The sequence below is a fragment of the Erithacus rubecula genome, assembly GCF_903797595.1.
Source record: "Erithacus rubecula genome assembly, contig: SUPER_Z_unloc_4, whole genome shotgun sequence".
In the NCBI taxonomy this organism is placed as follows: Eukaryota; Metazoa; Chordata; class Aves; order Passeriformes; family Muscicapidae; genus Erithacus; species Erithacus rubecula.
The window spans coordinates 3,345,557-3,371,922 of NW_027635670.1; positions in this window are offsets into that span (position 1 = coordinate 3,345,557).

Consider the following 26,366-nt stretch of genomic DNA (forward strand, 5'->3'; position numbering starts at 1 on the left):
AATGGAAACGGGTAAAAAGAAAAAACTGAATTAAAAACTACAGATCTTTGACTGCTACCCCCTCAACTTTTCAGCCAAACCTTTTCAACTCATGTCATTCCTTATTAAGTATGCTACATAGAACCCTTCTGGGCACTGCATATATTTTAAACATTATCCAACAGCCAGGCAAAGGGCATCCAAAGGTTCGACAGCACAAGTCTACTTAGAAGGAAGAAATTATCTCTTGCCTCCAAGGACAAAGAGAGGTGTGCATCTGTAGAATATCACACTCTTTTATCTTCACTAGAAATAAAAAAGAAAGTAGAGTGCAGAGATAGTTTTCCAGCAGCAAATGAATACTGACCTAATTTAATAAATCAGCTTCAGAATTAGACATTTTTATAAATAAATTTCCACATTTGTGCTTTGAACTTGACTCTCAGAATCACAGAATGACCTGGTTTGGAAGGGAGAGATCATCCAGTTCCAACCTCTCTACTGTAGGCAATGAGATGCCACCCACTAGGCTCAGGTTTCTCAGGATCTCATCCAACCTGGCCTTGAACACTTTCAGGGATGACAAAGTTCCTCTGAGCATCCTGTGCCTTATCACTCTTCCAGTAAAGAATTTCTTCCTAACACTTTATCCAAATCTCTTATTTCAGTTCAAGAAATTCCCCTTGTCCTATCACAGCATGCCTTTATTAAAGTGCCTCTCTGTCTCTTCCAAGTCCCCTTTATGTACTGAATATTGCAATATCTTCCAGTACATCTTTCAGATTGCTGAACATTCCCAGCTCTCTCAGTCTGTCTTCACAGCAGTGGTGCTCCAGCCCTCAGATCACCTTGGAGTCCCTCCCCTGGACTCATTCCTGTGCTGGCACCCCAGAGCTGGATGCAGTGTTCCATCTGGGGTCTCACCAGAGCAGAGCAGAGGGGCAGAATTCCTCCCTTTCCCTGCTGGCCACACTGCTTTAGATGCAGCCCAGGATAGCATTGGTTTTCTGGGCTGGTTGGCCCTCTTGATCAGCATAGTCTGCTGGTGAAAGACTTTTACAGGTCAGTGAAAAAACATGATCCACATTACCTTGCTTTGCCAATTTCAGTGCCTACTTCTACTTTAAGGGCCAAGATTCTTGACACTGAAACTGGAGATCAGTTACCAGACTCAGAGACAGATCTTTTTAGACAGCATCTCCACAGCAGAATCAATGCCAAAACAAAAAATCAAAACCCAGCCAGCTGATTTATCCTGTAAGAAGAGATATACCTACAAAAGAATTATTGATGAAAAGTAGAACACCAGATAAACACCAAACAGCCAGAAAACCTGTAAATGATCCATTAAAAAAACATGGGAGTCAAAAAGAAACAGGAGAACTAAAAGAGACTATCCAGTCCCAATTTTCTAATGGTTTAAATGTTTTCCTTTCTTGCCACATGAACAGCATTGGTAGGAATATTTTACAGCTCAAGTTCACATGGCCTTGGGTACAGGCTGGCACATGGAGATTGGTGTGTGCCCGTGCTGTGAAAGGTGATGTCAGCACTGTGCAGTATGACTGAGCATGGTACAGAGCTTGACAATGGGGAAATAGAGAAAAATTGAGCACGATTATGTTGGGTCTTCAAGTTGAGGGAAGGACTTTTGACAATACTGAAACACAATTACTTTGATGTCAGTTTGGTTTTAGTAAAGTTGCCCCCTGAAGCATATAAGTGCCACCTTTACTATGCTTCTAGTGCTGATGGAAATAAATTGTCTCATCGATGAAAGCAATTGCAGATTTCAGAAAATAAATGTACACCAGACTCAAGAGGTAGTTATGCACATATTTAAATAAAGATTAAAGGGAGAATGACATTCCTTTGGATCAGATAATATCTCATACTGATCTCATGACCCACTGTCCTCTTCATAAACAGCCAATGCTTGTCAGTGTTGCAGACAGGACTGTTGGTTAAAATGTGCCTTTGATTAGATTGAACCCTCTATGACATTTTTCAATATCATAATTTAGATAAATACCTTCAGGGTCAAGCTACTTAAAACCTTCTTTGATTCTATCAGCTGAGAAATGGCATACAACCAGTAGAATTTTAAAAATTTCCTAAAAAGATTTGGGGATTTAAAGTGCATTTTTAAAGTTATTTTTGAAAAGTACGCTATGCAATAATTAACACCATTTTGCTGTTTCATAAATCAGACATCATAAGTTGCCTTTTTCCTGATAATTTAAGCACTTGTTTATACATGCCATAATTTTAGAGACTAATGGTAGTAATTATCAGGCAGAATAATCTTATTGATGGTCAGTAAATAGTTGCACAAGAAACTAGAGAAGTAATAAGGTAGAAGAAGTATTATATGAAGAGAGCTTCTAAACATGTTTTTTCCCTGAATTTGCTGTAACAGAATGGTATATCACCAATGTTTTAAGATGTGATAGCATTTAAGATTTTATCTGAGTGCTGCCTTTTCTTTCTTAGAAACTTCTCACTCATCATTTTCTCTAAATACTTGAGTTTTGGAGGTTTTTTTTTCAAAAATCCTCATTGAAACATTTAGAGTATTAAATTTTCATATGCCTGCCTGTTTAAAATCTGAACTTTAGGTAATCACATTCTTCTCTGACTAAAAGTACAAATTTAACTAGTTTTGATCCCTGACTCAATCAATGAAACTCTTATAACTTCAAATTTCTTCTGAGAGCTGATTACTTATAACATATTTAAGCTTCACAGTCTGCAGTAAAGCTAAATTCTGCTTGATATACATTTGTTTACAAGCTCATACTAATACTTACAGAAGCCAAATACAACATAAACACAAATGCTGACATTCAGCAATGAATCTTCACTACAGAAAAAGTTAAAGAACTTAGTTTTGATCAAACACAACCAGGAAAACTAATTTTAAAATGTAAATGAATGTTTAATTCATTTTTTAGATATCTCTCTGAATACTGAATTGGAATGAAGTGAAGCAGTCCTATTAGTACATCACCCTACTTAGGCAAGCAGAATGTAGGCATTTCAAACACAACAAGAATATTATTCTATAGACTATCTTGTCATTTTTTTATCACAACTTTTCAACACTGGAAACTACAGAGGACTCCTGACTGTCAGTCAACATCACTGTGCATGAATACCCAAGACTAAGGCACACAGCTGGTCATAACCAATTCAAGCTACATGATTAAAAAAAAAAAAAAGTGTTCCAAAATTGTGTGTTATGTTCTCTGGCATCATACATAACTGGAAAAAAAAAGAAAAAAGGAATCTTCTGCTGCAATACTAGCATACCTCATGGAACAGCCTTCCTATTTCCTTGAAGAACATATGTGTTGCTCCTGAGACAAGTCCAGGATGGCAACAGAACAACAGTGAAGTATTTGCATTTTCCAAAGTGCCAGTTGAAGCACTGTAATGAGAAACAGCTGTTTCAGGATGATTTTTCATAGTCCTCAAATAATATGCAGATAAACACATGCAAATATACAAATATAAGTATGATTTTGAAAACAACTGTAATGGAAACTATAATATTGGTAGAGAAATTTATCTAGTAAATTTTTTTACATTTACATAGTTTTGAATATATCCAATCAAATGCCCCAAATTCTGTTTTTACTTAGAGAGAAATAAAATAATTCAGATACTTTGATGTTACTGAATATTTGAAGCATTGGGGTGAAAGTAATAATTTTATGTAAGCAATTAATAAACATTAATTTTTGAGAGTTGCAGCACATACAGTTTGGAGGGAAATGTTAACAAAGAAAGCACTAAAAAATGTTTAAAAACCCAAACAAATAATCAAACGGTCATTGTTATTTTATTGATGGATTCCTACTATTCTCTGTCACAATTACACATATGAATATTAGCTCTCTGTTGATATACACATTAGTGTGTGATAAAAACCATAAAACACTCATTAAATAAACAAAAATAGAGAAGAAATAAAATCTACTTGACATATCCATTTAAGATTCCATTGTTTTTGCAATTCATCAAGAAGACACACAATTACATTTGTGTTCTGCCTCAGAAGATGTTACAGATGTCTGTGAATCTGGTGATTTTCTTTTCACTAGAGGGGCTTCATAAAAAGCAAAGATTTCTCTCCCTGTTTTCCAGAAATTTGACTTTCTCTATGTAGAGATTTTGGTTTGCTAATTTGATATTTTTTTGGCTAATTCACTAATTTATGTGATGGGTTTAGTGCTGGCTAAATCGCTAGTGCACTCACTAGAATTATTTACTCATTTCCTGCTGTGAGATAGGATTAGGAGCAAGGCAACACAAGCTTAAATTTTAAATGGTATAAAGAAAAAATTTATTAACAGAACAAAAAGAATAATAAGAATCAGAATAAAACTTTCAGAACACTTCTCCCCCACACACACCCTCTTTTCTTTCCCACTGACAATGTACAGAAACAATTCAGTCAGTTTATCACCGCTAAAATAATCTCTCCTTAATTTACTTAGGGAGAGGAGTCTCTCTTGTCATGCTTGGGAGACTTCTCCACAAGAAACTGTTCTCTTGTGGCTTCAATGTCACAGTGAATCAGCCACTCAGGGCATCAGAAATCTGATCACTGTAGAAGACTTTCCCCTTGACTTACAGCTTTCCCCACAACCATTTTCAAGGGCTCAGTCTTTGGCTCATGGGTTATGCTTTTGAGAATGAGCTTTTCAGAAGCAAAAGTTTTCCTCATCTATCTCTGAGATCACCTTCATGTCTGGTAACAGAGATCTTCTTCTTCTTCCCTGGGGTAAAGGGTCTTCAGCACTCTCCTCTCTCCCTGTTTGAGCTTCTCATGGAATCTCAGCTGCTTCAACACCTGCTTGTTCAGCACGGACGCCTTTGCTCATGTCTACAATTTGAACACTTCATCCCCTCATGATGAGGTACAGGAAAAAGAGTCTGATGTGTCAATCATACCTCCACCACAGCCTTACAAGAGAATTCCAGTCCAAGCTAGGGCACCTCCTCCTTCTTTACTGACTCTTCTTTCTCTAGTGACCTCCATGGCTCCAAGCTGTTCTCTCTGTATCTTCACTCTGCCCTTTTCTCCCGCTCAAGAGAGGATTGAAGGTTTGGAGGTTTCATCTGTGCAGTGGAAGAGTTAATATCTCACCTGAGGCCTGCAGAGAGCCCTGTGATCCCTGCTGGGTGACAGCCAGAGCTGTTTAGGGTGTTATGGTTATGGTGTTACAGTGGAGAGTTAATTCAGAGTAAGACATGTATATCTGAACTTTCCTCACAGCAATTCTGGTACAAATTCTTCATGATATTTATTCTTCTATGGATGGGACAAATTGCCAAAGGGAGACACTATCTCTGGTTGCCAGTGACATGTTTTTGATAACCTTAAAAAAATTAAAATTTTTAAAAAAGACATTTTCTACAAAGGGCCCAGGGTACAATTGCACCCATTTCCAAAAAATAATTTCTCATTGTTATGCCCTTGCACTGTCATATCAAGATTAATAAATGTATCCTCCATAATTTTTTAAAGTATGAAAAATCAGAATTAAAGTTAATATTTTGTGCAGTGAAAGGAGCCTGTAAGTCTCAGTGACTCAGTATTTTGCACCATTTTTGCTGCTGCTATATTAATAAAGATCTGGAGAACAAGACAGGTGTGGTGAGCTTACACTCATCCTATCTCCGAGGAGACTGGCCCAAGGCTTTTATTAGTCAGCAACACTGACAAAATTCTTATGCTCTAATAGCAATAACTTAATGTTTTTAACAAACAGCAGCCCTTGTTCTGAAGGGATTTCTGTCCTTGTTGACTCTGTGAGTTATCAAACACTCAAGATTTCCAAGAGTGCTTTAAAATGCACTGCTGGATATGCCTGATTACCAGAAAGTAGATTTTTCCTTCTAATATGCAAATACTCCACTCACATTTTGTGCCTACTTGCTTTCCACATACAACATTTTACATGCTTCTTCACCATATAAGACAGAGAGAAAGTGTACCCAAGGAATGGTCTAGACAATCCATGAACAATATTTATACTAACAAATATTTCATTAAGATACCTTTACCCAACTGTAAAGTTAACTCATAAAGGAAATATAAAAGGTTCCATAATGTGTACATAATTTATGGGGAAACATGTATTTATTACACTTTTTAGACACCTAGCTTATACCTCGACACCTCTAAAATTTTAGTGCCTTTAAAGCAACAAAGTACTTTTATTCTTAAAGACATATCATAGGACTGTAGCTAAAGACATCAAGAACAAGCAGCATTTTAGTTTCTCCCAGAGAAACTGCCTACAGACTAACAGCAAGTGTCACTTCAGTTTAATGTCTGTCTGCTTCCAAGGATGAATGTCTTTCAAAACAGGGTCATGATCTAATATGCCTTTCCTACTGACTTTTTTCAAGGCAATTTAAGCTGTCTGGAGGTTTGGGTATGTCACACATTCTCATTTCATAAAACTGGTGACACTTTAGCTAGTATCAAAACACCTTGCTTGTTCAATGCCAACAGAAAGTTCAAAGTATAAAAATCTGTGTGTTTTATAGGTGTGTAGGAATGGCATATTCTCAAAAGTTTGAAATAAATAACGTTGAAAGGTTAAGAGTAATAAAGATGGTAAAAGGTTCCCTCATTTAGTGGAAACTGAACAACTCATTGGATTTCTTCCAGTCCTAACTCTTGCTTGACTGCAGCAATTCAAAAAGCAGCTGGGCCTTGCAGCTATGCAGTCAACTCTTGCAGTCAGCTGTAATCCTCAATATATTTCAATAACAAGACCTTTCACTGTGCACTGGGAATCATCCCTCAAAAATGTTTACTTGATAAACTCTAGCTGAGAGACATGTTTATAGTCAGTGATACAATACAACTGTATTTTTATAAAGCTTTATAAATAATACAATGTCTAAAAAGTTTCTATTGATTAAATCTCAATTCAAGGCTGTCAAACGCTTTAACATTAATAACTATTAAAATACCTGAGGTGTATATTATCCTCCTAGTTGTATAGATCGGAAACTTGAGATACAGGCAGGTTGAATGATTTTCCCATCTGTTCTCTGTGTGCTTTGGAGCATAACCTAAATATAGACATGTGGAAAAGTTCGAGTAAAATGCTAGCTCCACAAAAAGCAAAATAATCTTTGCTCACTGATTCAACAGAGACATAATTTTATCCTCAATTCACAAGAAATTTCCTGACATTAAAAAAAGTCTGGTGACCTTCCCAATTACAACTCCACTGGGTACAAGACAGATGCAACCCAACATACGGTAGTGAACAGGTTGATATAATCTCAGTTTTTTCTCTGGCAACATTAAATTTCTGGGGTGAGTGGACATGGAACAGCTTCAGTATGGACTCAAAATATCTCTTCTCAGCATGTGAAAAATTATGAAATGTATCATGACACAGACAATAGTTCAGGGTGGCACACATCTAGACTGGAATTAATAATTTATAGAATGATCTTTTAGTTTGGCCTAGAATATAAATGAACATGTCCATGTCATACTTGCACTGATTTTTCTCATTTGCAATAAAATGATGTTTAGTGCCTTTGAATTCAGAAGCTTCTCTTTCCTGTTTAACCTATTATCTAGGGTAATATGATCCTGTGGAGCACTTGGTAAGTCATTTTTAAACCATCAATCATCCCTAAATAGTGTTCTCTCATTTTAAATCAAAAGACAAGAACAGATTTTCCTTTTTCTCCATCTCAGAGAGAGGAGCAGTCAATAAAGCCGTCCACTTCAAATCCAAGGTTTATAGCTGACAGAATTTTCATTCCATCTACTCTGCATTTCTAAATACAATATTCATATTGGTAGAAAACATACAGCAACTGGATGTAGTAGTATCTAATGGGATTTTAATAGAAGCCTGAATCTTATCCAGGTGCCTACTAATTGACCTGCAGAGGATGCATTTCATTGTGTGCAGCCAGGCAGCCCTGTTTAGATAAATCAATAGAGAAAAGAGAATTGGGGAGTTTTTAAGCAGAGGTCAGGGTTAATCTGCAAATGTGTTTTATCCCTTGAAGGATTTATATTAATCCAGTTTTGTCTCTGATGCCACTGATTCAAAGCTTACATTATAAATGAAAATCTTCTCTCTGGTGCTTTTGTTTTTTAAATACTCAACTACTAAAATGTGTGCCGCCCAACAGGAGAGCAAGGAGAATCTCCTGATAAATCTTTAAGTAAAATCCACATACTTTTAAGTAAGTAAACAGATATACTTACTGGAGAACAGAGACCCTCTGACAAAAAAAAAAATCTTGTTTTCATTTCTGTCGTGACTTGGATTTTTTGGGAGGGGCGTATCTGTGTTTTCTTTTTTTTTTTTTTCTTTCTGAAATTTTGCCTAATATCCTTCTATAGCAAAGAAAAACTAGAAGTTGTCCTAATACAGGAATATAGTCCAATAGCATAGTCTCTGACAGAATTCAGGCACATCTGAAAATCCAGGAGGACGGGAAATCTGGCTGATGTCCAGGATCCTGTGGGGTAAAATAGAATTACTGTTTCAAGATGAACCCGAGTAGAAACACCATACATTTGAATATCAGATGGTGGCTGTAACAATCAGAAACCCCTACTTAAAACCAGTCAGGAGACAATTAAATGTTCCATGTTTGCTAATGAAATCCTGAAAAGACTTCACATCCTGCTAGAGTGTCTCACTGCCCTCTTTCCAGGGGTCCCTCCTCAGGGCACAGCACCCTGAGCTGCCAGTCCAGGTGCCACAGAAATGCCCAGGAGTGCTCCTGTCCTGGTAACAGCTACACCACAAAGGCAGATAGCCCCCCAAGCACTGCTCTGGCTGGGACCAGGCACAAACCACAGCTCCTGAACCAAACACAGGATGGTACTGGGGGCACTCAATGTAGAAACACTTGAAACCTGTCAACAGCAATAAAACCTACTGTGTACAACAGAACAGTTTTTGTCATCAGCCATATATCCATGTTTTATTCAGTCTGTTCTAATGCAGTAGAAGATGGTTCTCTGCCCCATTTCATAAATTCATCCATTTTATATAACATACAAAGGCCCTCATATTATTTTGGGTATATCCCTTATTCAAGGCACTGTAATACAACAAGACTTCTGTTGCAAGATAAATGAAGTACACTGCTCCTTCACTCTACAGTCACCTCAGTTTTACATTATTTCAGTCACTCATGTCTCCTGCCCATAAGTTGACATTAATGTCTTTCCTTATCATGACATTTATGGTTTTGATTATTTTCTGCAGCACTCTATTGATTTTGAGATCTATAGCTCCTACATGAATTGTCCTTCAGAGCTGTGTCATTACTCCTATTTTTACAATAGGTACATGCCCAATAATTCAGGATCAAATACAGTCAGCCTAGGTGTGTGAGGGCTAAAGAAGTGGAGATACTTTTTCCCTCAGGTGAAATTCAGCTTCCTTAAAATGGTAAGAATTGACATTTTAATGACCAATAAACATACTGACTGTCATTATATCGATAGTTTGTTTTTCTTCTCACTCCTAAATATCTCAGGCCTTCCAAGGCCTCGCAAACTAATTTTAAAAAATGCTAAAAACATGAAACTATAAAGCCTCCATATAGGAGTAGCCACAGTAACAATTTACAGCATCAAAATGTGATGGTCACAACTAAAATGAGCCTATGCCAATGCATGGCAAGACAGATTTAGCTGCTGTCCAGATGGAGAAACAGAAATTTGTTAAAGCCAGTTCTGAAGATGGGATTGTGTTTGCTCCTCTTCAGCATCTCCTCTCTAGTATGGTGTTCCTGCCTTATGCCTGAACTTGGGATGCCTTTGTTGGCAAAGGTGAGTACAACAATAAAGTTCAACACGGAGGATTTCAGTATAGAGTTCACAGATACCTGATTCCACATATGCATAAAAGAAGCCAGTTTTCAGAGAGCACTCTTCTGAAATATTTCAGTTAGACTAAAAGCAGAGAAAATCATAAAAGCATTCTCTCTTAGCATTGATGGCTAAACTGAAATCTTACATATCCAGGCCTGCTTATGATTGTCAGGACTGAACTGGATGGCTGGGTGCTCCACAGCAGGTCTTTGTACCAGCAGGGTTCAAAACACCCTGTTGTATGAAGCACTCTCCAAAGCAAGAGGAGTTTGCAGAGTAACAGACCAAGTCTTGATATCCTGGCATATGGGGTCAAAACTCTTCCTGAAGTTTCAGTTTGTGTTCCTTTTGTGTGCTCTCCAGCTACATCTATTTCTGCTTAGACTCATCACACTAGATGGATTCTTTAGAAAACAAAAGCCTTCAGAAAGTCCTGAACTCCGGTGTGTGGCTTTCTTTAAAATGTGCCTGACATATTACTAAGCAAATTATTTTAGTGAGGTGATCTCAGTTATCCTTCTCAGAATATATGGTTCAAAAATCTTTTTACAACACTAGTCATACAGCCTTAATCCCATAAAATTTTTGCCATCTCATTTTCTCTTGTTGCAGTTTATCACTGTATAAAAGCACCACCCATCATCAAGAACAGTTGATTTGCACACGTGGACAGGTAAGACATCCATTGCCTTTCAAAATCCTTCCCCAGCCTTCCTCCATTTTCTGCTTTCAGAGAAGAGCCATGCATTTAAAATCATAAATATGCATTTAATGTATTTAATATCATTAATAAGAGAGGGAAAAAAATTGCCTTCTAAATTAACATAACTGATGATATTTTTGGGTTACAATTAAAGCAGCACCACACTTGTGAACCCAGAACACAGGGTGAGGAATTTTGGGGTCCATCTGTTTCATGAACATGCCATGAAGTTACATACTTCCCCCTCCTTTATTTCAGAAACAGTTCATCAAATTGCAATGTCAGGCCCAAATCTGGGCTTTTTTTCTCTAACAAAAAGATGGGTTTTCCTGAGAGAGGCAGCCCTTCCCAGGCACATTTCCCGTGTCTGGCTGGCAGCGCTCACCGCGGTGCTCCACCGAGAGAAAGGGAATGCTGTCATCATGTTACTGTGCTAATAGAGTGTCTGCTGGCAAGCACCAGTAGGCTCTCCAGAAATATGACACAGCGAGATAAAGCTTATACAAACTGAGAGACATAAACATAACCTACTTGTGTTAATCCTGTAAAACCACAAGTATATGACAAGAGGAGGCAGCACTACAGAGCGCCGTGGTCTGTGATTCTCCACTGCAGGCTTTCACTCTGAAGAGACAGGATATAAATGCAGGTGTGTCTTCTGTTACCAAACCTTACTTCCATGCTCAGGGTGAGGCTTCTTTGTATCTCAATTAGCTCCCGTACTAACTAGGCTGGCAAAGACCCACTTTCCACACACACAGAAAATAAGGCCACATCTATTATGTCAGCGATCAAAGCTGTACAAGTTTGTAGATTGTTTCAAAGATCAAAGACAGTCTGTCAGACTTCATTACCAGAAGAAAAAAGGGACTCTGACTTCAAAAGGCATTGCATTGTCCTTTGTTTCCTCCTCAAAAATAAAATTTTGAAGATGGGGAGCCACCTCAGAGCGATCTAAATTAACAAGGTTTTTGATTGTACCTTCTAGCTCTGGCTGCAGTTTGATCTTCTCATTCTTTTTCCTCTCCCTTTATGTCTATCTTAAGTAAATGCTGATTTTTTTGCCCCACTGTCTTAATACTGGCACACATTAAGGCACTTAATCAATCTGCAAGTTACCTAAAATTGCTCCCAGTGCCTCCTCTGATTGTTTTGTCTTACCTACTGCAATATTGTCTGCAAAAGGCTATTTGAAAATGTCTTTAATTAGTATTTTTATTTCCCTGACTGAAGTAATACTCTCAATCAGATTCACAGAGCTAATTATACTAATAGTGAATAAAAATAGCATCAAGATTAGAAGACTTTGATGCTGTTTGAGCTGTATCTTATGGATATCTTTTTTAAAGAGAGTTTTGAAAGCATTCTCATTTTCCTGACTGCTTTAAATTTTTTTTAACTATCATATAAGGGAATTTTTAGAATTTCCATAATTACCCAGAAGGCAAAAAACTCAGCCAGCCAGACAAAGATCCAAACCTGAATACATTTGTTCATGTGCCAACACCAGTAAAATAGTATAAAGCTTTTCCAAGGCTAATTTACACCATCAGTGAGGTCTCCATTGACAGTTCCCATAGCTTCTACTATAAAGCTAACAGATCTAAGTCAACAGCACTAAGAAGTTTATTAATTCTAATGCAGGACTAAGAGAAAGCGTGGGTCTTCATCCAATTTGCTTTCTCTACAACTAAGTCATCCAGATCCACTGAAGTTGTGCCTTCTTTGGCCTCAGGGGTCTAGCTTTACATTTCAGAAATTGTGAAATGGGTGACATGAACAGGTTTTTCCACTACCTTCAAATACTTGGCTAAAATATTTAATGGACAAGGTGCTGATTTGCCACCTCTTGAGCTCTTATGTCACAGATGATAATCACTCATCCCTCTGAAGTTACTCTCTAGGTATCTGGTAACATCCCCTTCTCAACACATTATTCCTATTTCTGTTACTCCATGGATTAATATCACTGCAAATAAATTCCCAAAATTTACTTCAAGGTGACTCCTCAGGCACAGTCAATATTAATGATGTAAAATCCATAGTAGAAAAAGATTATACGTTTGCACTAAGAAATGCAAATGCTTGTGGAAATACTAAGATGAAACTAATGCCCTACACAGAGTGTGATAGACAGGCACTGCAGCACTGGAGTCCTCAACCAGCAAAGCCAATGTCTGAAATAGTCTTTATATGTTATAAAGTGGTATTTAAAACCAAAGCACAAGGTGCACAAATGCTCAGAGATCAGGAAAATTAGAAAAGCATTCAACCAATCTGTTCCTTTCTCTTTCCTTTTCCTCGATTTTTTTCTTTAACCTAGCATTTAAAACTTCTCATTTTTAACTGGCATAAAAACAGCATTGGTGTGGGGCAAGGAAGTTTCTCTCAAGTCCACAGCACTTGTCTTAATAAGAATATTTTGTTGCATTATCTTTTAGACTACATAGATCAACTAAATCTGGTTCCTGGCTGTTTCATATCATACCTTTTCATGTTTTTTCCCATGATAATTTCTGAAGTATCATCTAAAATTTGAGATGCATAAAGTAATTAACGAGGTTAATAACAGTCAAAATGTGAAACTACAAACAATTCCTGAACAGAGATGTTTGGTCTTTGACTGCTTTTTGCCTACTTTAATATCCCCAGCTTTGCTCTTTCTCAAGTGTTCACATGGAGATAGACCCATATATGCTTTTTTATGTAAAAAGCACATACACACATATATACACTCATAAGAATATATATAGAGAGATGCCACCACATTCACCAAATATATATATATATATATATATATATATATATATATATATACAGATATAAAAATTAAGACTGTTCTCTTCAGGGTTTAAGCTCTTCTTGCTTCTTGCTTAAAATGTGTCCTCTCTGTGCAGGATGGTTGGATGAATTCCAAAATTCATTTTTATTCCTGATTATATATGACATTTTTTTAAAGGACATTTCTGAAATAATAATTGTGAGCTGCAAATGTGAGTAGTGTGGAGTCCCCAGCAGGCATAGCAGAGTGAGAAGGCAGAGTGCAGAACATGGCCATCTCCAGTCTTCCTTCATAATGTGCCCAGAGCAAAACATGTCAAGCAGGCAAGAAGGTAACCTCTTTGAGAGTTAGGACAAAATGGACCTGGCAGTCTGTAAGCTGGGATTTCTTGGCATTAATATACTCATAAACACAAGACGTAATTTTAAACTCTTCACAGCTGCCTTGAGGCCAAACATTGAAATTTTGTCCACTTTAAATCACTTTTAGATTTGCTTCCTCACAAAAATCATAGACAGAATCAATAAGAACAGAAGAAAAACAAGTGTGGGATTCAATTTCTTCTCTGCATGTATACACACACATCTGTCTTAAGAGATCTGTGATTTGGCCTCAGGTAAAGGAAAGCAAATCCAAGATTTAATAATCAACTTCTTCATGCCTGCACTGTGAATTTTGTTATTAAACCTTGGAAACAATGTTGAAAACTTCCCACTATAATGAGAAGCATTCAAAATCAGGTAGTCTGCAAATATTTTCTTGCTTCAACTTGCATAAATAAAGGACAGCTTCCCATACAAGGATGATATGAGGCTGTTCTGCAGTGGTTCATGGCTCAGAAAGTCACTTTGAATGCTGCAAGTGACCTTGACACCAAAACTTTCAAGGTAAGAGCATGATCTTCTGGTTTGTGAAATATAGGAACAAAAGGATTCCTTTTTTATATACGTATAATAAGCAAAAATTCTTTTTCTTGTCCAGTTTATTTCTACCTCCCTTTGCAAATAAGACTGGTTAGCTCACAGAAAAGGATGAGTGCAGTCGGCCATATGACCTTGGTAACTTCAATGATTTTGCTGCACAGCCTGGGCCAATGATGGGCTATGGAATTAGTGGAAACAGTTCAGCAAGTGCTTAAGATCCATCAGTTGAGGCAGGGCTTAGACATTTATTTCTCTGTAAGAATATGTTTCAGGTCTTTTGAAAAAGATGTATGAAAACCTAGTCTTATGAAACACTTTAAAATAAGGATGTTTTCTTGATTAAAGATCTAGTTTTGTCTTTCATGACTTTAAAAGCAACAGAGAGCTAAAGCTGAACAAAGACCAAGTTTGGATAGCAATATTCATAAAAACCATCTGCACACAGGAAGTATTGTTTTTGCTCCTGCTTGCCCTTCCCTTTTCTTCATTTTATCTTTTCCCACTCACTTCCCCAGCTAGCTGGCCTGGCTGGTTAACAAAACAAAAAAATACTTCATATATTGTCATCTTTAGGTTTTACAACAGTTCTTTGTGTGAATGTTCAATTCCCAAATAGTTGCAATGTTCTTCAGGACCACAGGCAGTTTGTATTTATCAGTGCAGAGCAATGAGCAGAATTCTAAGCTGATGGGCACCTTGCTCATTACACACAAGCTGACTGAATGTAACAGTCTCCTGGGAGCAAATGTTATTTGCTGCCTGCTAGATAATGAGTTGAAACATGATTCTAGCTAGTAAAGGGTGTTCAGGTACCACACAAGGGACACTGTACATCTGCACCTATGAAATGGTCTCCATAAAGGAATACTCACAGGTTTTTTAAACATGAATCTGCTTCAGGAAGAATATTGTTAGAGGTGGAGACAAAGGAGTAAGAAATTATTTATAAAGAAATTTCTTTCAAGATCTACAAGAGTTTCAGAGGCAGGGCAGAAGCATTTCTGATTAACCCAGGAATCACAGTACCTTATTTTGGTGCACTTGGCTTCATGCCATACAGGCAAAAGTTATATCCCTTCATTTTCCATTTGTGCAGAACAACCTGTGTGACAGCTTTCTCTGAGAGAGAAACTCCTTGTGGTCTCTGAGCACAGGAGAAGAAAGCTATTTTCCCTAAAAAACATATTAAAAACACCAGATGTTTGAATAGGAAATGCTGTAAACAAGGACATCGTCTGCTTGGAAAGGCAACTGGGAGCAGCTCCTCACAGAGTTGTGTTCTGGATGTTCAGTGATACCACTTGCCATAAAACATCTTTTTTATCCTTTTTAAAAAAGTACTTCTACCTAATCCCTTAATGTGACTCTTTTTAGAAGACCACTTTTGACTCTTTTATAAGAGTAAATATGGTCCTGTCATGCGACACACATGATCTTTTTTGACAGTTAAAAATAATGAACTTTGGATTGAAAAAATATGTTGAAAATAGTTTTAGAGATGAGCCAGTTGGCAGAACACAACCATCAGAAAATACCTCAAAAAATATTTCACCTACCCACACAATCTCCCTGTGAGACTGTTCTAGGAAAAAAGCTTGTGCTTGGTAATAAAAGTGGAATAGTGGAGTCCAGCAGAGCCTGTGAGAGGATTAGTAGGGGAGGAAAACAACAAAACCTGCAGTTGGTTGTTTGTTGGCAAAGTTTGCTGGTTGTTATAATTTGTGTCTTGGACAAAGCCAGGCAGGAAGAACAGGGTGATCTCAGAATAATTGTATGTGCTTTAATTTTCATGAAATTCAATAGTTTATTTCACCAATCTAACGCAGCTCATTAACGCAAATACATGTCTGCACAGATAAATTTAATATAAAACAATATGTAGTCAATTTTCTGATCATTTATTTACAAGAAAAATGCATCTGGTTTAGGTGCCAATTAAATTTTGTGTTCTTCTGATGGTCTGGGGCACTGCCTTGAATCTGAAAAAATGCACAGGCTCTGAAGCATCCTGACCAGACTATCTGAGAGGCAAAAAGAGCTGACATTCAGGGTATAAAGACAAGAAAGGGCACCAAAAATAAAGGTCACACTGCAGGTGTTCAGTTCCCACAAAGGCCCAGTTGCAGGCTCACAGTGGGCACTGTTACTCAATCAGTAGCCAGATTTTGCCCCCAGAGCTGCCCTGCTGCAGCAGTGCCTGGACTAGAGCAGGTGTTGGGTTTGTGCTGTAAGGAGCAGCCTTCCTGCAGGTAAAGTCACCACTGAGTTCAGCAGGCACAGCTTCCTTCATACATCAGGGCAGTACTGCAAAACTTCAGGTAACATTGTGAAAATAGTTTTTGGATGTGACAATAATTTTCTAAGCCATGAAATACCAATGCACTTTTTTCAATATTAGCATTTTTTTCTGTATTATGATCAAGAATAAAATCACTATATGAGATTCTAAAGAAAAAAATGCAGATAAGATCTAAAAATTTCTGTAACTTTCTCAACATTATTAGTAAAAAAATTCACAGTATTCTCATTCATTAAGGTAATCCAAGACTTCTCATTGTAGGGCTCTCCCTGTTGCTTAACATTTTGTCTATATATGCTTAGGATAAAGTTTATAAAGTAGTTTCTAATATTTAATTTCAGCTACAGTATAACCAATCATATTTTCTGAGAGAATAATAGCAAAATACTAATTGCTTTTTCCATGCTGAAACAAAATAAATTTTAAAAAAATCTATCTATTTCTGCACTCGAAGACTGACGTGCATGTACTGCAAAAAGATCTGAATTCAAGTTCCCCAGGCAACCACCACTTTGGCTTTTTCTAACTCAGTTTCCCACTTACTTTTCCCTTAATGCCTCTATGAGACAGCAGAGTACAGAACACATACACAACATTTAGCATTGGGTATTTCTCCTTACAGTTTTCTTGAAGCAGAGGTGTATTTATAAGTGATTGGAGGTTTGGGGGCTTGGTTAACTCACTGCTGGAGGCCTATATCTGGATTTGAAGTCTTAATAGACTGCTAGGGCACAGTAAATCCATATGCAAAGGCCAATTTGAAATTCATAGTTACACTTCAGCCTGAGAAGGCAGTACATACAATGTCTTAGGTTATATCAACAGGCATAAGGGCAATTTTGGTGGGGTTTTTTCTTATGGGCATTTTGCACCACAGCAGCATGGGGAAAGGAAAAGAGAAAGAAAAGAAAAGAAAGAAAGAAAAAAGGGAAAAGAAAGGGAAAAGAAAGAAAGAAAAAAAGGGAAAGGGAAGAAAATCCCACTGCCATTTCCTGTTCATTACCTCTAAGGATAAAAAAATAGCAGAACGTGTCACACAATGGCAAGCCATGGAGATTAACCTAATGTTTATGCAGAATATTGAGAAGAAGCAAGTTTTGGCAAGAGGAGGGGAAAAGAGTCTCTGATGTTTGCAAGTGAGTTTGATTTGATGTCAGAGAAATGTGACTTGAGAAAAATGTGTGTCTTTACACTTGAGGGATGTGAGCAACTTCTCAGTTCTCTATCACTGGCAAGATTTGATTGAAGACAATAAGGCTAGAGAAACCTTTATCCTGAATCTGTAGGTAAGCCAGACTCTAGAGGCTGATCCACCCAACAGAGTGTGCTCTTCATCCCACTACTTGAACAAAATGGCTTTTATTTACTGAGCAGACACCTTACTTGATGACACCATCATGTGGTCAAGCAAATTGCTCACAGGTAGAGGGGAGCTAGCATTCTTCATTTTTAATTCTGCCCTGCAATCACCCCCAGAGAAAGAAGGATGAGGGAATTGGCTTCACAAATTGGAGGCAGCATGGAAGGAGCTGGCCATGGAGTGGCACCACCATTTGGCAGCACAGGTGCTGTTTATAGCAGGGAGGCACTGGCAGCTCCCTGGCATGTTCCTCATGCTGCAAGCCTGTGCATGTGCACTGGGTTGCCTTTACAACTGGAGCAAGATGCTAAATCTGTCATTGTCTGTCTCTGACTTGACTCCAAATGCTGTCTGCTGGCAAATGCTGACACACAATGCCTGAATGAGGGCTCTGTGGAGTGTGCACTTGCATGGTTCAGTCCACCCATCTCATGTTTCAGGTCTGATGAGATTTGGAACAGTCTTTCAGGAGCTCTAGGTGTTAGATGAGATGATAAGTCTCACCAAGCACAGCTGGGAAATCTCCATTTTAAGATCCATATAAGAATTATCAATCAACAGCTGTTCAGATTATAGCAAAGGCAGTTTGTTCATGCTCCCTCACACAAAAATATACATATTCACCAAAGCCTCCAGGGTTCTCCTAAAAATTGCAAAAATAGGAGAAAAACCTTTCACAATGGGCTCATTGTGACTGATGTGCTACTAAAGTGTAGCAGATTGAAACTGCATGGCATGTTGTGCCATAATGTCTGTATCTGGATTATTCCCTCTTTCAGCAGCTATCAAATATGGTTTTATCTTCTTTTTTTAAAGTAGTTTTTGCTGAGTGAAAGTAATACAGTCCCTCTGAAGCTTCTGAGGCTTATAAAAAAAGGTACTTTATTTTTTCATTTGTGTGCACACACTTGGGGTTCCTACAGTTTGTGCTCAATCAGTAAGACTGAATGGAAATAAAAATGAAAAATGAAAGATGTTAAGCTCACAGATTTATTTTTATCTTGAGAACCTTCAGAAAGGAAGATTTTTCAGCCTCTAATCTTAATGATGCAGCAGTTAGAAGGAGTGATTTTCTCTGTGAGCTTTACACATTAATTAAGCTGTATTGTATATTTTTAGTTGAACTAGTCCTTGTTACCACCTCTGTGAATCTCCTCTTCAAAAAAAATACTCTAGTTGCAAAACAATGCTTGATTTAAACAAGGCAATTAGAAGAGTCAGCAGTCTACATGAGAATAGCTGATTTTATAGCCTATTAAGAGCAAAATCTTTTACAGCAAAGTCCTGATCTATCTGTTTATAAAATAAGTGTTTTGAAAGAAGAGATTACTTTTAGATCATTTGGTGTGGGGGCATCCTGAATGCTCAAACACAGCCACAGATGCTCTACGTAACAGTTACAAATTTACAACAAAATACAATTCAACATATGGGCATTTATTGTCCAGATCTTTTTAGGCTGTCAAACAGTTTGCAAACAGTATTCAGCACATCTCTAAAACATCCCAATACTGTGAGGTGACTGGTGCTGCATTTCTTCTTGTTCTGAAATAACAAGGTCAAAATGTTCCATTTTGTGTGAATGCTCAATATAAGACAACTGAAACCTTATTTCAGAAAGTACTTAGCGTTCTATAGAGCCTTATGTTGAAAGCACAGTTCAAGGATTCCTCCTGCAATTTAAAGGTCTCTGTCAAGCACAGGGAACAGGTGCCAATCATCTGTGAAAAATGTAATCCATGTCCCCATGGCAAAGGCTGAAATAGCCACATCTCTATAGCAGTGCTTCCTGTGAGAGGCTTCTACCCTTCCCTTAGCCAACCTCACTGTGAGCCTGTCTGGACTCTGCAGCAAGGGACCTTTGGCACCTGCACAAAACACATTTCTCAGCCACATGGGGTCTCTGAACACGGGCTCACCTTTATTAAAGCAGCCATTTTAAGTCCTTCCTGCAGCTTAAAACTGCAGCTTAAACTTTTCAGCTTTTCAGCTCCTGATGTGGTCTGGAAAAGGGTGCAGCCTAAACGTTCTTTGTTTTGTTTCTGAAACATTCACTTGCCATTGCTTACTGCTCTGCATCAGGGCAGTCTGGTGGCACAGCGAAGGGAAGCATCACTTTGGCAGGTCACATCAGTAACTGCAGCAATGCCTCCTCTCATTCTTCATAAGCAGCTTCCCCTCTTCTCCTGCCATTGCTCCACTTGGCTCCAAGTGCATTAGATCACCTCTCTACCCTGGAGCCTTTGAAAGAACCGTGCATTTTTATTTCACCCATTTTCCTGACCTTTTCGTAACTACTGCCATGTGTTAACAGTAACAACAGGGCATCAATATTAAACTTTTTTTTTCAAAGAACTTTGAGTGTTTGGGTTGAACTAGAAGCAATGATATGAGGAATCACTCCACTCCTCCTAAGTAAAAATTCTCTTCAATCAAAAGGAGGAATTTGAAAATATTCATACAGACATTACAAGAAAGATGAGAAAAGAAAGGAGGTGTTTTATTGCTCTCATATTCGACATGCAGCTTTCCATTCAGAACACCCTGAGCCAGAAGTTACAGCCTCAATGCTGAATTCTGTTTTATGGTGCTGCAAAAACACAGGGCCTCTGAAAAAAGTGCCCAAAATGTCAGCAAACCATGGGACACTTTGGTGAGCCACAGCTTCTACAATACCCAAAGCTGTAACTATGCCTGCAACCAGCTGTTGGCTTGACAGCAGTTTAAAAAAATTCAATATTCCTACTGGATTTTCTTCTAAAAGGGACATCTAATGCACTGCTACCAGGTTATTTATGTTGTCCTCCTTGGTGTGGTATGGTGGGACACTGCAGTCATGCTAGAATAGGTGATGTTCATTTTTTGTGTGGAATAGTAGCTTTTTATTTGGGCCAATTGTTTTCTTTTTAGCCTACAGTATGTTCTTCAGGGACAGGTGCTTCATTTTGTACATGCCTGAAGCTGTGTTTACTATTGGGAAACCTGATTCTTATATGAAAAGTCCTATTGGGACTGGAACAAAGACAAATCAATCATTCCTGAGATTGGAAATGGATGTTTGAAGCAGAGCTGTGTAAAATTCTGAATTCCAAGACTGAGCAGATAAATCCAACCTTCAATTTATTTGGTGAATTTTGCACCTCTGAGTCTGCATCATAATTTGGGTTCGAGCCTCCAAAGTGTTACTGGAGCAATATCTCCATACATATATAAAGAGCCTCAAAGTGGTTTCCCCTCATCAGGTTTTTTCCTCTGATAACATACAAATTTTTTTATTTGCATTTAGACAGGTTTCCAGCTTCATTCCTGGCAATTAGCTGTTTATTAGTGAAAGCATTGCCTTGTGAGTTCCATGGCAAGGAATGTATTAAACAGTGACACAGACAATAGACATAAAATCAGCAGTACCCATTCAACATCTGTGGTGTAACAGTCCCCAAGATAAAAATGGGGTCAGTTCATGACGATGCAAAACAAATGCATGGAAAACCCTAAATTTGAAAGCCTGTGATACAAACCAGTTACCAAAGAGTAAGAAATCTGGTCTCTGAACACAATGGTGTTCAGAAGTCTTTACTGCTTCTCCTTTTCTTGTTCTTGGTGAATCTGTGATTATACAAATGAGGATTCAATTTAGAAAAAGACTTATGTATACCTTCTTTACCACTAGCACCTCAGTCACAATGAATCAACTCTTCATCTACATAATTCCAAGAGCCTTCCTCAAGATTTACAGCAATTCAATAAAAAGATAAAAGCAGAATTATCAAGACACTAATGACAGTGAAGCACTGCTTAAATTACCTAGGATGTTTGCTTTCCAGCTGTCCAAATCCCATTGCTCTCTTCTGGTTTCCACCATTTCAATTAGACAAGCACACATTTACCCCCTGAAGGGTACCTACATACTAAATACTGACATACAAAGCACAATTAATATAGTACCTCTTGACAGCAATGCCACTCAATACATTTGCTAAATTGCTCTCAACTTGCCAGGTAAGAAAGCTAAAAAAATCAACTCCAAGAAAGTCTGTACTTAAATTGGTACTGTGTCCCCCTATTATTTCCTGTGCATTTTTAACATATACTTTATGTAGCTTAAAAACATAATTGCTTTCATTCTTGAAAAGATTAAAATGGATTGGAATGAATGATTTGGAAAAGGCATTTGCCAAACAGTAGGATTGCAGGGAGACAGTTTATTGTTAACAATGAAGAAATTTGCATGAACTGCTTAGCTGTATTTATGTCTTCCAAAAAAGTAAGATTCTATTTTTGACCCTCTAAACCTTGAATTTCTGATGACATAAAATTCACAGAAGCATTTAATTTTCTTGCCTACCATTGGCAATATTGAAAAAGTTGTAACTAGCATAGAAATACATGACATAATTCAAGAAAAATACAACTGCTTTTTCTCACATTTCAAGATAACAAATACAAAAAATGCAAGTTCTTGTTTAGTATTTGATCATTTTAGTCAAAGTAGGAGAGCAGTTTTATTTACTCTTTTTTTAATAGGAAATCGGAAGGTAATTTTGAAATCTCTGCTTTTACTGAAAACAACGTGCAGCATCTTCATTATTTAGTCATTGCTGATTAAGTTAACCTTGGCTAAAGTATGAGCCATTCATTACTGTAGAAATGCTTGTGCTCTTGTGTTACATGAAGCAGAATAGAAAGAAGAAATTGCCCAAAATATCTTCAGCATTTATTATTTGCAAGACCTTAAACTACATTCAAGCAGAAGGAATCAACAGCAGTGTTCAGAGATTAATATATACATTTTATAGCTTGGCCCTCAGGCTGGCTTTTAGCCTGTGTGCTCCTGACTGCAGACAAGATTTCAAACAATACTAAGTAATGGTGAAAGAGAACTATGTTTTGTGAGAGCCTGAAGTAGCAACTACACCCAGTTCTCCTAATTTTGAAAGTACTGAAGTAGTGTCCTCTGTTATTTTTGTTGGAGCAGAGGAGTTAGCAGCATGAAGTATTCTTTCTGTTTTGGGTATCACTGCAGATAAATCTTGTTTCAACATACAACTCCCTCCCTTTCAATGAAAGACCATTAAATTTTACCTGGCTGTCCTCACAAAAAGTCTAAAATCAGGGATGTTAAAGTCTAAACAGTGGCCTGCTAAAGCATATTTTCTAAACAGTCTCTCAGTCTAGAGCCAAGAACAGCAGGATGGGGAGTATTGGAAAAGAAACACTTCCTTTGACAGCTTCTCCAAGTGATTCATCCCCTTCCCTCAAAGAAGACACAAATTCCCCTTCCTACTTGAATTTGTCTGACTTTTGGTTCCAGACATTTGCTCTTCCTTCTGGTCTGTCTCATGAGGGTTAAGTACTCTGCCTTTCCTTCTCAGGGAGCTGCTGTTCTCTCTCATTATGTTGCTTTCTTTGATGATCTGGATGTATTGAGGTAAAGGCTCTCACATTAATGCATTTTACATTCCACACTCCACCACATTCTGATGCATTTTTTGTTCTATTGTTCCTTATTCCTTAATTTCTTTTTCAGAACCAGACAACAGAACTGTGTACAATACACAGTGTTCCATAACCAGACATGCACTTCCCATTTTCTCCCACTCAAGATTACTCATTTCAGGAAAGCATGTACAGATGTTTTGACACACTGATAGTTTCTTCTGAGTTCATCTTGTCTGCTATACCCAGATTTTTTTCAAAACAAGTTCAGTTCAGTTCTTTACTCTTTTTTTTTTAACTTTGGAATACAGAAATTACTTTTATTTAAATCAAATGTGCTGAAATAATACAAAGTAGGGTCATTAAATCCAAATTTTACTCTTCTATAGTCTCTATCATCTTATAGTCAACAATCTTTTTAATAATTTTTTTTAAGTAATAAATCCTATGTAACACTTTAATCAGTCTAGTGCATAATACAACACATCTACTAGAAATACCACTATTGAAGGTGATTTTATGAGACATCCACTATCTGACTTTATATTTATTTAACACACACTTGGTTTTCTGATATTATTTTACAGTCCTTTTAAAAATGGAATCTCATTAAATAAATACCATTCAAATAGCTTTTTTTAGGTTACCTTAAGCAATCTAAGTTATAATCTGCTTGAACAAGACCTGTTTTCCATAGAAAAATGTGAAACTTACTGCTTTATAGTTTTGTTTAATTACATCCAGTGTTAGGCCTTTCTATTTCAGTGCCTAAGGCTGAGCACAGTTTAACAAGTCTCGCGTGCTAGGCTTGTCTCCTCCAAATACCTCTCAGAAGTGTTACAACATTCCACATTTATAGATATTAATGTTAGCAAGAAAGGCATCTTAATGACTGGTATTGGACTGTAGCAAATCATCCAGGCTTTCTGTCTGAAGTGTTTATCTTTAAACATTGTTGATTAACATCCTTCTTAGTGGATGCAAAGGCAGTATGTCATCCTCATGTGATAGTGGCCCATCAACTAATTTATTTTCAGATACAAAAGAGAAATGTTATGAATACTTGTCTCTTCCCTGCATCGTCTTTTTAACACCCCCATAAATTAATGGACTTTGCCATCCTTTGTCTATTATATACAGGAAATTTTGTATGTTTTTCTACTCTTGTCCTTTAAAACAATTATTCTAGACTCCCTTAAGAGTTTTCTATACAATGCTAATTTTTAAAGTTTTATAGTCATTCTTATTTCCCTCTTAGATATTGCTTTGGTTGTTTTAGCTGAAAATTGTATTTCTCCACTGAAGCTCAAAACCTCCATTAAAGCTGCTCTGTTCCAAAAGACACACTATTGCTGTTTTTTCTCTTCCCCATAAAATGCAACATCAAAACTTTTATTCACATTTTTCCATCTGAGTTTTATTTATAGTTGTACTTACTTTGATAAATAAGGCTTTTTATAAGCTGAAGTAAATATTTGACTGCTTGGTATCTTCCCTTTTCCTTATAATAAAAGCAAACAGATAATAATGATTGATTTACAAACTACCAGACAAATTCTAATCCAGTCATAACATTATCTTAATCCATCACTTTAGGGCTCTAAATGTGACAAACATATTCATGTTTTATCATTAGAGAAAGAAAAACACCATCAGTAATTGTTATAGACTTCAATGACTTAATACTATGACTGTGTGTCTCTCCAAATTGAAATTTCGCAGTAACAAAAAAGTCTCATTTTTACATATTTAGAACAGTGCTTGAAACGGTAACTTTTTATTTTTTGTTCTAATTCAACAATCACTCAATATATCCAGAATTCTAACATTTATACTATATACACTATATACTATTTATACTATAAAATTATACATGTTCCCCTAAGTGTGTCTCTAAACTACTCCAAATGTCCCAAGTAGAATTTAGCCAAGAAACTTCACTGGCTTGCAGTGTCTCAGTTCTGATGAATAGTTCCAAAGAGGTACTGGCAAAATTTTTCTCACCAGTTGGATTTACAATTTCTCTTGTTTTTTGTTACTGGATTTTTATTTCTCCATTTTTATATGCATATTTTTCATTAGTTGCAATTAGTCAAAATTGAATAGAAACTTCCCGGTAATATTTTTTCAACTAACTGATTTTTTTTTTCACTTAACAAATTGGTTTGCCTCTTATTATATGTCAGACTTGCTGCTCCAGCACTCTTTCTTCTAAACTAAATCATTAAGGCTTTTACAAATAGTCTCCAGATGAATCTAAATCCCTCTAAAATGCAGACCACAACCCCAAGTCTTGAAGAGTACTTGTCAGAATGAATATCTGAACCCCTTAGTGTTTCCTGCCTTCTCTTTTTCTCAGAAAACAAAGTTGATTACTTTCTCTTCTGCTGTCCTTTGCAATTTCAAGGCTATCTACAGACAGCAGTGTGCAACTGTCATGTAATTTGTTCCTTTTTAAATAATAAATTTGATAAAACTTGTTGTACACTCCATAACCTGGCCTAATTCTAGAAGCATAATTTAAGAGCTTCACTGAAGAGAAATTCATATTGCTACTGCATAAAAGTCCTCTTCTGAATTCTCAGTATTTTTACTAACAAATCATCAGTCATTTCAGTATAAATAAGTTTGTTGTTTCATCAGGTGTTTACTTTACTCAGAGGTTAAATCATGGTGCATTAACAAGAATAAATATTCCTAGCCAAGCTGAGAAAATTCTGGTTGTCATTTTTATCACAAGAAATCTCTAGCCTATTAATTTAGTCTTAACTATTTACAGACATTTTAGTAAAATTTTATTATTTTTTCAAGCTACCCATGGCAGTATCTCTTTAACCTTTGTTTTCTTGAATACTGCATAGCACAAGAATTTGCATTTCAAAAATAAACATTGTCTCCTACGGCTTCTGGCACAACTTACTCTTTGCAAACCAGAGCTTTATTCTGTCTGTGCTTCAGAACAAAGAACACCACAAAAACTTTAGGAGACCCACTA